Below are 6,236 nucleotides of genomic sequence, written 5' to 3' on the forward strand. Positions count from 1 at the left end.
GAGGGGAGGGGAGGGGAGGGGAGGGGAGGGGAGAAAGAAAGAAAGAGGAAGAAAGAAAAAAGAAAGAGAGAGAGAACAAGCAAGCAAGCTTTATTGAGGGGGAGGAAAGATGACAGCCAATATCCTACTGTGTGTTTGAAAAGGCTAAGCAAACAATACTGTTTCGTATTTGAACAGACAAGCCATACACATACACACAAACACACACATACACACACAAATTGCTATAAAGTACTTTGTCATCTATGGCATGAGCCATGTTTCCATTTTAAAGACGGAACCCCTTGAAGTAATAATGCAAATACAGACATTATGATATTAATAATTGATGCAAAAATTAAAAGCAACACCTTGACAGAATTTGGAAACAGTGTGTCGAGACAATGATTAGATTAGGGACTGTAAATATTAAAAATAATATCTGTAGATAGTTTTTAATCACGTGGTAAGCAATGAGTGCTAATATGTGTAAAATGGCCTAAGTGCAGCATGAGTTTTGGTGTAATGTAAAATTTCGTATTTTTATTCTCCCTCTGTGTGTGTGTGTGGGGGGGGAAGGTGTATACGGGTGGTGTCTGTGCATGTATGTGTGATAGGGGTGTGTGCCTTTGCAGACTTGTGGAGGTCAGAAGAGGATGTTAGTTAGGGCCATGTTCTATTCCTCTCTGTCTTACCCCTTTGAAGCAGGGTCTCTCACTGAACCTGGAGCCCGGCTGCCATCCAGCAGCCCCAGTAAATGTGCTGGCTCTGCCTCCCACAACATTGGAGTTATAGGCGTGTCTGGCCACACACAGATTTTTTATGTAGTTGCTAGGGATTTGAACTCAGGACCTTGTGCTTGCCAGCACACCTGCCTGCTGGGTCATCTCTGTAAGCCCATTTTCTTGTTTGGTTACAGTGATTTTGCTATGTTGCCTGGGTGAACAGAGACTTATGTCAGTCCCTTCCCTCACTCTTGAGTACTGGGACGACAAGATTGTATCACCAGACCTGGCTAAGGAATTTTCAAAATATAGTTTGCTTTTTGAAAGAGTTAAGCGCAATGAAAATAACTGATCTCTTTGCCTACGTCATACTTTAAGGAAGTCTGGTTGCTTTCCTCTAGTCTTACTTTTTTTTTTTTTAAAGATTTATTTATTTATTATATGTAAGTACACTGTAGCTGTCTTCAGACACTCCAGAAGAGGGTGCCAGATCTTGTTACGGATGGTTGTGAGCCACCATGTGGTTGCTGGGATTTGAACTCTGGACCTTCGGAAGAGCAGTCGGGTGCTCTTACCCACTGAGCCATCTCACCAGCCCTAGTCTTACTTTTTTTGTTGTTGTTAGCATATAAAAATAATGGTTTCATTAGAAGATTTCTATTCCTGTATATACTGTCCATACCCCTCCCCCACTGGCCTTTCTTCCTTCGATCTCTTCTCTACCTTGCCTCCCACAAAAGAATGAAGAGAATTATGAGCCAAGACATATGCCCATCTTGGATGTACCTTCTACTCTTTAAAAATATTTTAATTTATTATTTATGTGTATTCTTTTATATTTATTTATATATGTGTGCACATGTCCATGTATGTACATGTGTGTGTGTATGCATGATATTATGTATGGGCATGTACCTGTGATAAGGCATGTATGAATGTGAAAGGACAACTCACAAAAAATTGATTCTGTCCTTTGTCTATGTGAATTCTGGGCATCTAACTGAGGTCTCCAGGCTTGGTGGCGAGCACTTTCATCCACTGAGCTATATTTTGCTGGTTCCCATCTTCCATTCTTAGTCCTTTATTTGTATTACAAGTTTCAGGAATCTCATGATTAAATGACTGCTGCTTTCATATTCTGGAGTCTGTTCCTGAGGGTAGACCACCCAGATCCCGGTGTAGCCAAGGGTCAGATGTGAGAATGGGAGATGTATGAGTGATGTTGGATGCTGGGTGCTCTCATATATTGCAATAGATACAGGGGTGGAAAGTGGAAGGAGCTGAGAGCTGGCCAGATGAGGGGGCCGGCTGTCCTGCATTGCCCTATTTAGTGCAAGACTCGCAGGATTGTGTAAATGATAAATGTGAATTCAGCCTGTAGATTGTTACAAAGATATATCGTTAAAACAAAAGGTGTAAGGTTATCCTGCTATTTTCAAGGTTGAGTTGAGTCTTAGGGTTTCTATTCCTGCACAAACATCATGCCCAAGAAACAAGTTGGGGAGGAAAGGGTTTATTCAGCTTACACTTCCACACTGCTGTTCATCACCAAGGAAGTCAGGACTGGAAATCAAGCAGGAAGGAAGCAGGAGCTGATGCAGAGGCCATGGAGGGATGTTTCTTACTGGCTTGCTTCCCCTGCCTTGTTCAGCTTGCTTTCTTATAGAACCCAGGACTACCAGCCCAGGGATGGCACCACCCACAATGGGCCCTCCCTTCTTGATCACTAATTGAGAAAATGCCCCACAGCTGGATCTCATGGAGGCATTTCCTCAAGAGAGGCTCCTTTCTCTGTGATAACTCCAGCTTGTGTCAAGTTGACACACAAAACCAGCCAGTACAACTTGTAACTTAAAATATTAGATTATAGTATATGTACCTCCGCCTGCACTTTTGTCCCAGGCCCCCCGCTCAGGTTAAAAGTAACCGGTTTTTAGGTACACCAATTGTCAACAGTTTTCACAGTGACTTTCTGTCAATGTGCACCTTTTAAAGGCTGAGCCATTTAAAAATATGTGGCAGACCCGTGTGACTGCCCCTGACAAGTATCATATGAATCATTTCCTAAAAACAAGGACATCCTGTTATAAAACCATTTTCACCCCCAAAGAAGTTTCATGTGACAAAATAAAGTAATCTAACATACAAGTCATGTTCAAAGTTTCCCCATTGCCTTAGAAATGCCAAACCTTGGGCTGGAGAGATGGCTCAGTAGGTAAGAGCACCCGACTGCCCTTCCAAAGGTCCAGAGTTCAAATCCCAGCAACCACATGGTGGCTCACAACCATCCGTAACGAGATCTGGCGCCCTCTTCTGGAGTGTCTGAAGACANAACGAGATCTGGCGCCCTCTTCTGGAGTGTCTGAAGACAGCTACAGTGTACTTACATATAATAAATAAATAAATCTTTAAAAAAAAAAAAAAAAAAAAAAAGAAATGCCAGACCTGGGGGTTGCTGGTGGGAGTGCAGGTCCTGGCTTTTATTTGCCTGTTGTCCCTTTTTGTCCTGGTACAGACAAGGGAGAGACGTCCTCCTCTCCTCCCCTATCCCTTGATGCTGCAGACCCTCTTGGACCCTTGTCTGCGTGGAACGAGTCTCTAGTGCAGGTGAGCAAGGAGTGGGTGGGAATTGACGGACAGACTCGACACAAGGGAGTGTGGATCTGAATGTAATTTGTCAAATCCAGCATCAAACTCTTTATACAGAAGAAAATAGGGAAGTTGGGTGACACACCATCAAGGTACAAAGAGGTTACTGGATTCTTACACAAAACAGATGAATGCAAACACGAAAGAACTGACAGGAACCAATGGGGATAAAATTCAATGTTAACAACTGGGATCAAAAACAGCTCCACCTAAGGTCCACTTAATCTTAGAAGCCAGGGGCAAGGGCTTCGTGCCCTGGCGCCATAGTTCCTACTCTAGTCTATTGTACAGTCCACCTTCTCCCTAGGCCATTGTAAATATTTGTATATGGGTGTAACTCAGCTATCTATAGTTCTAAGTATCTACTCTGGTTCCTCTTTAGGTCACAAACTTCCTTCTTCCTAGATAATGGTAAATTTCTGTGTAGGGCAGTGATTTAGCTATCCATGCCCAAGGTCGGATCAAGGACTGCCTAGAATCTAACTTAGCTATATGTCAAAATATCAATCCTTAGGAGCACTTGTAATAAAGCAATATTAGGGGAAAGCACACAGATCCATTTACCAACCAAAGCAAGGACATTGGAGCATTCTTTATACAGGATGCCACGGTTCCAGGAGACTAAGTTTCCATGAACTTTTCGTCTCGGGACGGCGCCCAGGTTTTCAGGGCCTGTCGAACTTGTCACTACTGGAGTGGATGTAGCACCTTGACATCTGTGACAGATGTGAGAGCAGGAGAGCCAGGGGTGCTGAGCAGCTCAGACACCTCTCAAGGCTAAATCCAGGGCTTTGAATTTGTCTACCCAACATCTACCCCATCAATGAACTGCTGAAGTGCATAAAGGGGCTAGTCCTGCAGATCCAAAACTAAAGGATCTCCAAGACACAGGGCAACAACAGGATATCTGTGAGGAGTCCCAGTGAGGATCCAGTATTGATGGTGTAACAGAAGACAGAGGTCAGACCAGAGTCACTGCAATGACTATCTGTGAGGAAAGAAGTGTGGACAAAAGGGTATACTGTGGGACACACTGTGACACACTACAGCTTCCATGATGTGCACCCTGAGGTTGCAAGGGTGAGGGGTGGGTACAAGAGGAGGGGGAGATGAGTGGGATTGGGGTTCATGATACAAAATTCACGGGCTGGTGAGAAGGCTCAGCAGTTAAGAGCACTGGCTGCTTTTCCAGAGGTCCTGAGTTCAATTCCAGCTACCACATGGCAGCTCACGACCATCTGTACTGAGATCTGACTCCCTCTTCTTCTGGAGTGACAGGTACAATATACTTACATATAATAAATAAATAAATAAATCTTTTAAAAAAAGAAAAACTCACAAAGAACTAATAAAAAGTTAGAAAGAAAAAAAAGAAAAGGGGGAGGGTATGGGGGACTTTTGGGATAGCATTGGAAATGTAATTGAGGAAAATACGTAATAAAAAATATTTTAAAAAAAAGAAAAGAAAAAAAAAAGCCATTGTCTCAAATATTTTGAAGATCAACTCTGATTTTTTTTGTGGTATGAGATGGAAATGTTAAACCAGGAAGGCATTCCACCCAATCAAATGCAATTTCCTCTGAGTCCTAGGGAGATGAGGAGAGAGTGAATGCCACCAGCCTCCCAGCTTTGGTTCCCAGCATTCCCTAAGCTGCTCCGAAATGGCACGCATCTGCCTTTCCCCCTGTAAGCATCTGCTACGATTTTACCTCTCTCCTAAATTTTACCGCAAGAAGGGGAATTTCAAGTAAGGAAAAGTTTGAAGTAAGTAAAGCTTTAAGGAGATCGCCTTTGTGAGCTTTTAATGGGGACAGTCTAAACTTTTACACGGTTATAGATCCGCCCAGTGTTAAAGACTGATCTTCTCACCTCTCTCTTGGCCAAGTGTGATTTTCAGTGTCTTCATGTATCAGTGAACATGAGTGTTTGTGAAGGAGATTGGTCACTTATTAACAGCTCGGCATTTGGCATGACAACAAGCTGTACTGTAAGCCGGGCTTGCACCTGTCTTAGAGGATTTCATTTCAAGAGCAAACAGAATGTTCTTAATAGGAAACCCATCAATAGTCTGCTCCCCCTTCATGTCGCTCTGCTCCTGCCTCTGGTAACCATCCTGAAACTCTGTTTTCTCAGCAAGCCTTCCTTACAGCGACATCTTACTATTCAGATGGCTTACTGGGTGATGGGAGCATGTAGATGTGTGGTGCAATTTAAGCTGTATGCCACAGTGTGTGACTGTTCTCCTGAGGGTGCCCTTCTCTGGCTGGGACCCCTTAAGTGTACGTATTAGGTATGAGCGATTAATGCTGTTACATTTTCATGGTGTTGGGGGGGGGTCTCCTTTACACATGAGTATTTATAAGAAAACATCGAATGCCTTTCCAAACAAAATCTCATTTCCTTAGAGATCATTAATGCAAAGTGACTAGGTTTATTTTAAAGCTATATGTGAGTAGACAGAAAAAGATCAAATAAGACATATATTTCTTTTTTTAAAATATTTATTTATTTTACGTGTATGAGTATACTATCTTCATGTTCACCAGAGGAAGGCATACGATGCCATTACAGATGGTTGTGAGCCACCATGTGGTTGCTGAGAATTGAACTCAGGACCTTCGGAAGAGCTGTCAGTGCTTTTAACCGCTGAGCCACCTCTCCAGCCCCCAAAACATATATTTCTACACACATGGAATACACCAGTTGACAGACACGTCAGCATCTAAGCAATGCTACTCAACGCCCAACAAATAATGCTGTGTGGTGCTCAGTGGTGGTACACTTACCCAGCATGCCTGCTGAGGCCTAGGAGTCAACCCTCAGGAGAGGACAGAAAGGGAGGGGATGGGAGGGAAGGAGGCAAGGGATGGAGGGGGAGGGGAG

The sequence above is a fragment of the Mus caroli genome, chromosome 10, assembly GCF_900094665.2.
Source record: "Mus caroli chromosome 10, CAROLI_EIJ_v1.1, whole genome shotgun sequence".
NCBI classification, from domain to species: Eukaryota; Metazoa; Chordata; class Mammalia; order Rodentia; family Muridae; genus Mus; species Mus caroli.